Source organism: Nicotiana attenuata, unplaced genomic scaffold (assembly GCF_001879085.1).
Source record: "Nicotiana attenuata strain UT unplaced genomic scaffold, NIATTr2, whole genome shotgun sequence".
Classification (NCBI taxonomy): domain Eukaryota; kingdom Viridiplantae; phylum Streptophyta; class Magnoliopsida; order Solanales; family Solanaceae; genus Nicotiana; species Nicotiana attenuata.
In genome coordinates, this window is record NW_017670323.1 from 554,813 (window position 1) to 564,577 (window position 9,765).

Genomic DNA, 9,765 nt, shown 5'->3' on the forward strand with positions numbered 1-9,765 from the left:
TCCCCTACCTTTTTTCGTCAATTTAAAACTACTTTTAGGCTTTTGTCAAGGCTCACTTTTTTTCTATTCATTCTTCTCATTGCTGCCCTCTCTCTCCTCACACCTCATTTCATATTTCCCCTCTTTTTCTTTCCCTTTAGTCTCTCGTTTTGATCCCTCCCCATGTTTCCCCATTGATTCTTTCATCTTTTTTTTTATCTTCATACACTTGGGAAGGAGTTAAAGGTGCAAGAATGTACTTCTTGCCATTATGCTCAAGAGAGTATCTATTTTCTTCCCATCGTGAAAAGCACTCCTATCATACTGCCACGGGCGTCCCAACAAGATATGACAAGCTTGCATNAAAGCTAGCAAGTCTATGAAAACTTCTAACTTCAGTAATGCTCTTAGGTGTAGGCCAATCTTTAATCGCTTTGATTTTACCTTCATCTACCTCAACACCTCTAGAACTCACAACAAAACCCAAGAAAACTACCTTATCTACACAAAAAATGCACTTGGATAGATTTGCATACAATTGTTGCTTCCTAAGCACATTACAAATTTTTTTTAAATGTTCGACATGCTCTTCTAAAGATTTAGAAAAGATCAGAATATCATCAAAATAAACAACTACAAATTTTCCATGAAAATCCTTAAAGATATGGTTCATTAACCTCATGAATGTAGTAGGTGCATTAGTTAACCCGAACGGCATCACTAACCATTCATACAATCCATATTTAGTTTTAAAGGCAGTTTTCCACTGATCTCCAAGATTCATTCTAATTTGGTGATATCCACTCTTCAAATCGATTTTAGAGAATATTTGAGAACCATGCAATTGGTCAAGCATATCATCTAAACGAGGAATAGGATGGCGATACTTTACCGTTATTTTATTGATGGCGCGGCAGTCCACGCACATCCTCCAAGTGCCATCTTTCTTTGACACCGAAAGCACGGGCACAGAACTGGGACTCATGCTTTCTCTTACAAATCCCTTATCAAGCAGCTCCTCTACTTGTCTTTGCAATTCTTTTGTTTCTTCAGGATTGCTCCTATAAGCAGGCCTATTAGGAATTTGTGATCCCGGCACAAAATCAATTTGATGCTCTATTCCTCTTAAAGGTGGTAAACCTTTAGGAAGATCCTCAGGAAAGACATCTTCAAAATCCTGCAAAATGTTAGAAATAACACTAGGCAAAGAGGATGTTAGTAAATCATTATTAAGCAGAACTTCCTTATAAGTGAGCAAGATAATAGGCAGCCCCTCCTTTTTTGCAATTAAAAACTCTTTGGCTTTTGCAAGGCTCACTTTTTTTTCATCATTCTTCTCATTGCTGCCCTCTCTCTCCTCACACCTCATTTCATATTTCCCCTCTTTTTCTTTCCCTTTAGTCTCTCGTTTTGATCCCTCCCCATGTTTCCCCATTGATTCTTTCATCTTTTTTTTTATCTTCATACACTTGGGAAGGAGTTAAAGGTGCAAGAATGTACTTCTTGCCATTATGCTCAAGAGAGTATCTATTTTCTTCCCATCGTGAAAAGCACTCCTATCATACTGCCACGGGCGTCCCAACAAGATATGACAAGCTTGCATGGGTACTATATCACATAGAACTTTGTCAGCGTACCTTCCAATCTTAAAGGAGACCATGTATTGCTTATTCACCTTGACCTCTCCACTATGATTGAACCATTTCAACCTATAAGGTCTAGGGTGCTTCGTCCATTCCAACCCTAACTTTTTCACCAAATATGCACTCACAACATTAGCACAACTCCCATTATCAATTATCATAGAACAAAACTTTATCTTTAATCCCACACCGAGTATGGAATATGTTTTGCCTTTGTTCTTCATTAGAGTCACCCAAATTAATGTGCATAAGCCTCCTAACCACAAAGTTCACCCCACTATCAATGTACTCCATCTCTTCTCCTTCTTCACTCTCTACAAAGTTTTCTTCTTGTTCTTCACTTGATTCACTTTTCTCACTCTCATGTCCCCCATCCTCTTTGATTAGAATGTTTCTTCTACTTGGGCATTCATAAACTTATGCTCTCTCCCTTGACACTTGAGACATTGAATAGAAGAAGTAGAAGTAGAAGTTTTAGGCATAAAAGGGTTACCCCCATCCTTGGATTCCAATTTGCTCCTGCCCTTGTCTTCACAGAATTTAAGAGTAGGTGTCTCCTCAGATTTCAGCCATTGCTTCTTTGGAATAGTAGTTGACCGGCTTTTCCATGAGCTAGATTGTTGTCTCCTTTTGTTTTGTCTTTCTACCTTTAAAACTAATTCAACTAACTCATATAAAGTTATGTATTGTTGTAATTCGACTACATCAGCTATTTCCTTATTTAAACCATTCAAAAACCTAGCCATTGTAGCCTCCTCTTCCTCCATACAATTAGCTTGGATCATAGCCATATCCATAGCCTTAAAGTACTCATCTACAGACATGGACCCTTGCCTCAAAGTTTGAAGACGTTGTTGTAGATCTCGTTGAAAGTGTGACGGCACAAATCTCTTCCTCATTACCCTCTTCATCTCAGCCCACGTAGCAACGAGTGCTTGTCCTTCTTGCAATCTGTCCCTAGAAAGCTTTTTCCACCAAATTGCTGCATAGTCAGAAAACTCAATAGCAGCAAGTTTAACCTTCTTACCCTTCGAATAGTTGTGGCAGTCAAAGATGGCTTCCACTTTTCTCTCCCAATCAAGGTACAAGTCTGGATCCCTTGTTCCCTTGAAAGATGGCATCTTCATCTTTATACTACTTATATTATCATCTTCTAGTCTTCCTCTGTGTCCCCTCCTATCTCTTCCTACCCTATCAAAATCAATATCATCATTAAAATCATCAATAGGGTTTTCCTGATTTACAATGGGAGCGGGTACATTTCTCCTAGCTTGGAGTCTAGCGTTATTTCCCCTCCTAAGTTTAGCTATTATAATATTTTGCTCAGCAATGGTGTCCCTCATCTCTTGGAATTGCATATTCTACCTTTCAAATTGTTGGTGCATAGCTTGCAAGGTGAAATCATTCATTCCTTTAATTTCAGCTTCTTGAAGCCCTTTGTTCATCATCACTACCTGTACGAGACATTATAAAACAAAGCAATATATATCTCTCAATTTGGCTTTTCCCTCTGATGTTCTCACATCTCTTGCCTTTTTCCACTTAATGCAACTCTTGGTCGTTAATCTTTAGATTTATTAATAAACCTTACTAGGCACAACCCTTAGTGATAAGAATATGGAATTAGAAAAAGAAAGAGAAGTGAATGACCAAACCTAAGAAGAATAGGAATTGGTTAGTAGAAAAAAAAGGAAAGAATTTTAGGGAACCCAAAACCCACAAGAATAAGGAATGAAGTTTCCTTAATCTTCAAGAACAAGAATCCCCTCTTCTTGTTTCCTTTCTTGACTTGGAAACAAAATAATACTTGAATTCTAAAAATAATAATAAGCAATAACACTTTTTTGGGACTGATTTTTGTTTTTTTAGGTTTTTTTCCTTGGTTTTTTTTGTTGCTCGAGAACCTCCCAAGATTATCAAGATTGAAATCTTGATTAGCCTATACTCTGATATCACTTGATAACAACGCGATAGGGGATTCAAGAATTACTAAAGAAAAACAAGAAAATCAAGAAACGTGCAGAAGCTAAAAAAAAAATAAAGAAACAAAAAAGGACGGAAAATTAAAATAGAATGAATTCAAGAAAGAGTTTCTTGAATTCAAGAAGTCTATTCTTGAAGTTGAATCCTAACAACAACAATTAGCTAACAAAGAACTAATCGCCTTTGGTAGAGAATTAAAAACAAGAGATAGATTGTGAAACCCGACCCTTTAGAATAACAAGAACAACAATAAGCCTAAGCTTATCACCTTTATTGAATGCCTAGAAGTGATCTAAGATTTCGAAAAGAGTTTAATCTTACCATCTTAAGTTGATTCTTGAAGGTTGAAGAATAAATCCAAGAGTAGCCACAAACAAGAGTGCAAGAAAAATCTCACAATTTTACTGATAATAGTCTGAATCTAAAAGCAAAGAAGATACCCCTTTATATAGGGAAGGGGTCACGAAATTCTACCTAAAAAAACAAGGAAATAAAGTCCTGAACTACTTGGACAACAAGTCCAACTACTATAGGAAAAGGTAAAACTCTAGGAAACAAAAACCAAGTCAATCTTGGAAAGTAATTCCAATAATCTTAGGAAAAGAAAAACTAAACCTTAACTACCTAGGAAAATATCAAATATATCCTAACAAACTAGGAAACAAAATAAGGAACTTTGTCTCCTTCTCCAATGTCTTGGTCGCCCCTCCTTGGTTGGTGCTTGAACCCCAATCTACCTCCTCTTGGACTTGGACTTGGACCATGAAATGAGTGTAGCACTTAGCTAAATCGTCTCCATAATTCATGAGCTCTTCTTCCACCATTAGCGCCTTCTTGATCTCCCATTGAAGCCCAACAACCTTGTCTTGCTTCTCCTTAGCTTGAGACCTTGTGAATGGCTTTCTTGGTGCTCCTAAAGCTTTATCCTTGTCCGTGGAGCTATCAATAACAAGCATCGGAACCGGCTCGGCGTTGGCCCAAGTGTCCTCTATCGCAGATGGCACACCGCTGCGGAAACGACCATGTCTGCCCTAAACCTCGCTGTCGTTGCAAACCTGACGCCTAGGAGCTTTCACCTGGTCCTAACTGAGTGTAGCGGTCATACGTATAACCTTGTAGCTGAGGTGGCGGAGGCGTAGGTGGCCGTTCGAAGTACTAGGCCTGTAACTACCTTGAGACTGCTCCTGAGACCTGGAAAATCTCATCCTTTTACGCTGCCCTGACTCAGTCCTCTCCGTACCCTGCTGCCGACGCCTACCCCTTTCTATATTCTGGGAAAATGCTTGTATCCTGGAGATATCCATACCATCATGCAATCCAGTGGTAACACATGCCTCGGTCAACTCTAGGGCTAATCCTGCTATTAACCTGTGGATCCTATCCCACATAGTAGTAACTACGGATGGTGCATATCTGGCCAATGAGTCAAAACGGAGACTATACTCTCGAACACTCATATTGCCCTGTTAAGGTCTAGAAACTGATCGACTCGAGCCTGTCGGATCTCCTGCGGTAAGTATTAGTCATGGAAGGCATCCGAAAAATTCTCCCAAATAGCTGGAGGTGCATCACGTTCCCTGGACCTTTCCCATCCCTCGTACCAAAGGATGGCTATATCCCGGAGTCGAAAAGCTGCTAGCTCAACTGCCTCTTTCTCCGTGGCATGCATAACCCGAAGATCCTGTGAAGCTGATCTATGAAATCCTGTGGGTCCTCCCTCTGATCCGTCCCCATGAACTCTGGGGACTCAGAGCAATAAACTCTCGGACCCTTGAAATCCCAGACCCCTCAGAAGATCCTGCACTAGCAGATGCCCTAGCCTGTTGCTGGGTAGCTACCAATTGTGCCAACAAATGCACCGCACTCCTCAAGTCTTGATCTGATGGAAGCGGAGGGGGGACTGGATGTGCGATCTCCCTAGGAATCTCCTCAAGTGGTGGAGGAGCCGGTAATGGCTGAGTAGGGGTCTCTCCCTCGGCCTTCGATTGGGCCCCATCTACTGGGGGTGCTCTGCTAGGCCCCTCACCTACTGCTGTATCTCTCCTCTGGCTAGCCCTAGTCTTCCTAGTCACTGTCATCTGTGCATGCAAACGCCAACGCATAAGTTTAACTCAAATTTCCTATAACTCAGTTCTATAGCACGATTTAGATTTGAAAGAAGGGTAACCAACTCCTAAATGCCCTGTAGTCCCCTGCTTATATAATGTGGTGCACCATACATCTATAAACAAGACCCTACTAGACACGCTTTGTAGACTCCCTAGGACAGAACCTGGCTCTGATACCACTTTTGTCATGCCCCGAACCTGGAGCGGGGGGGAGGGGGGGGGAGGAGGGGAGGGGGGCGAGACCGGCACCCGGTGCCTCACCTATCCTTGCGTACCAACTTGCGACTAAGGAACTCTGGACATATAATGTCATACTTTGGCCAGGGGCCACATTGCAAGACAATTTGCGAAGAAAAATATAAAACTGAATGGAAACTAACACCGACTAAATGTCAATACAAAGATGGGTCGGCAAGACCGTCATAACTACTACAACTGACAAGCCAACAAAATATATATACAGGGCCTACAAGCCCAACATACTGCACTAACTGACAGGATATGTCTACAAGCCTCTACAGCTGGATGTACTATGATCGGAACAGGGCCCCAACCTACCCATAACCTATATACATATATATAAAGGATGTACATAAAACTCTAGACCCGGCAACTCCGAAGGACGTAGGCCTTACCGATAAAGATGAACTCGGGAAACACCTACTGAGGAGGTCTACCCGTTTGTCTGTTTGAACCTGCACGCATGAAATGCAACGTCCCTAGAAAAAAAGGGACGTCGGTACGAAATAATGTACCGAGTATGCAAGGCAATAATATAACTGAAATATCAAACTGAACTGATAATATAATAGCTGAAAGTAACTGGGAGTCAAATATAATATGAAGATTTGCTCATCTACTAATGCTGACTCAACTCTCTCAATATAGTAAGTAAAATAGTTGTCCGGCCTTAGAAGGCTCGGTATATGTATATATCTGCTCTGTCGTAATAGGCTCGCTCATAGACGCTTGGCCATACTAGGCTCTGTATCTCGGCCATGCTCTCGCTCATAGGCGCTCGGCCACAGTAAGCTCGGTGTATAACTTACCATCTGATCAGAGGTTGCCCAATAGGGGCCTGCCCATCGATTATAGCTCGATGGTAATGAAAATACTGTAATATTGCATATATAGGCTCTCTGCTCTCTTGACTAGAACAAGACAATACTCATTTGAACATGATGTCCCGATAAGGGAGAATACTGTAACTTATGAGACTAGAAAAATGTACATAAATTCCGTAATATAAATTTCTCTTTATGTCTCATCATCAAACTCTTGTAATGGATTTCCTTATTATTTAATCGTTCATTTTTTATATAATGACATATGGTGTTTGTAAGCATATGCTCGTTGACTAAACCAGGATTATTTTACACTTTGGTATAACTTATGCCGAAATCGTAAAGGTATCAGTGTGTTAGTAATAAAGGTATCTCAACACCTTCATTTAGAAATCCTTACATAATAATCCACATATTATTGTTCCCTCATTATTTTCCATTGTATAAACAATTTCTGCATTACTCCAATTCGGCATAATTTCCTAGATTTTTTGTATTACGGGATCATACCAAAATGAAGGAAGAGCTTAGCCTTAACATACCTGGAGTTAGGAAAAAATCTGTATGATATTATTGAGAAGGATTGCACCGTATTCCCTTAGAATTGCAAAATCCCGTTGTTATTACGCAGTTCGTATGAATTTCAAAACTACCTCACCTTCGTTCCTTGTTTTGTCTTTCTGTATGCTATATTATATTTTCCTAATGAAAATAATTTGGGAGGGGAAGTTGGAGTACTCATATCTTTTATAACTCCTATAGAAATTCCACAGCCACTTCTTGATTTTCAGATTTAGTAGTCATATGTACCTTGTATATTGAACAATTACACCATTCACGACCTTGTGTATTTTTGTAGCTTAAATTTTATGCTTTTGTAGTATTGTCTAATCTTTGTCAAAGTGGATTTAATCTCCATTGAAGATGAGTTAGAGATGACTAACATATCCCACTTCTTATGTGTAAAATGGCTAAGGAATGTTTTCCAAGTGCCTACTAATTACATTGTCCAAAGGCAAGAGTCACTTAACTCTTACTCTACTTGCTGCCACGTGGAGGGGAATTTGTCCCCACCTACAATTATCTACAACTCCTTTATTATATGGTTAATCTCCCACTAAATTAATAATTAACTAATTATCCACATAATTAAGAATTCTCTCAAATTACTTAAAATACTACTCATTTTTAATACACTTTATACATCATGCTATCATGGTCTTATGGTACCTTGTATGGTACTAGTCCATAAATATCGGGTATTATAACTCGGACCGTATTTTATCCCAAATCAATAACCTTCAACGAAACTCATTTTCTTTGATTCGTTTACCCTTTTTCTTTCGCAGCACTTACTTATTGCCTGTTATAAATAGCATAAATGATTATAATCTCAAGAAAATCTCATCCCCGAGTCTACGTCAATTAACTGAAGACGAAACTTTTACATATTAAAACGCGAGATCTGACAGTAATGATCTTCTCAACTAGGAAAATACCTAGGGGTAATGAGATTCTCAAATAGACTATGTTTCAACTAAAACAATCATGTGATTTTTTTTTCTTTTTTCTTTTTAATAATAAATATTGGTTGACTTGTGACAAACTTGTAAGTTGGCTTTTAAGCATTGTGGTTTGACTTGGTTTTCGAGGGTTAATTTTCATTGGTTTCAAAGAAGGTCCAAAGTGATTCACCCATGGGATTCGTCCAATCTTGTTCCTATCACTTCACTCAAATTCTCAAAATTAATTCATTTTTTTCAGTTGAATTGCCAACAAGTTACTTGACTTGGGTCGCCAAACTGATCATCTCTTTTACTTTGGTTGCCAAATTTATCATCTCCCTTCCTAATTTGGGACCTCTTTGTGGCAAATTTAAAAATTCTTTCTTGCTTGTCTTGAGCAAAAGAAGAAGAACAAATGCATAAGTAAAAATCAAAAAAAGTGGTGTATGATGAGATTCCACTGAGAAAAAGAAGAGCTTATCTAAAAAGAAGAATAAGGCAAAAGAATGTGACATGTATCGAGGCCAATCTTGATTTGTCCATCTTTCAAACTTGTTGGCTTGTCAAATCCTTTCTTGATGTTGAAGAGTTGGTCTACTTTGCACTTCCAAATGTGCCGCGGATGTTGCATATTTTCATCAAAGGTATTTTGTTGCACACATATCTCACCATTTCGACTTGTGGTGCCTAGAAAGATTTTCACAATCTCTCTCATTTTCCTCATTGCTCTCATTCATTGTCGCTTTTAATTTTGACTTCAGTTGGCTAGTGGAACTCTCCCTTCAATTGTTATTGATTTCTACCAAAAGCTTGATAAGCTCATAACATGCTTGACTTGGTATTTTTAGGAATTAATCTAATAAGGACTTTTATTTGGACCGTAATGAAGGCTTTTGGAGAGAGTGAGAAAGAAAGGATTGCAGGGAGGCTCAAAATTATAATGACAGGTTACTTTATTTACAACTTTTGGAATCCACTCTAAAAACTTCGCCCCCGTTTCTGAAACAAGAGAATTGAATTTTTTTTTCTTTTTTTTTCTTTTTCAGGAATTTCTAAAAATGCCCCAATTTTGGCTTTGTGGGACTATGAAATATTTTATTTGGAGTGACCGAACCGTAAGGCTGCCTACGTATCTTGTCGTAACAAGAATCAGGTTGAACGTAGTTCAAAGAGCTACATGGTATGAGGATCTCTCTTTTTTCTTCTTTTTTTTCTTTTCTTTTTTTCTTTTTTCTTTTGGTTATACATTTTCTTTTTTTTTCATGAACATTAAATTCAAACCGGGACCATTTTAAACCTTGACAAACACTTGATTCCAAAAGACGGTTGCGAATGAAAGACAAATATATTAAGGCTCAAAGGACTGACAAGTGGTATTAGTGTTTGAATAGCAGAAAGATTGCCTTTCATCATTTCAACTCTAAAAATGCAAACTCAAGACATGTTTCACACTGATTTCACCTGGAACATCCTAAAGGATTAA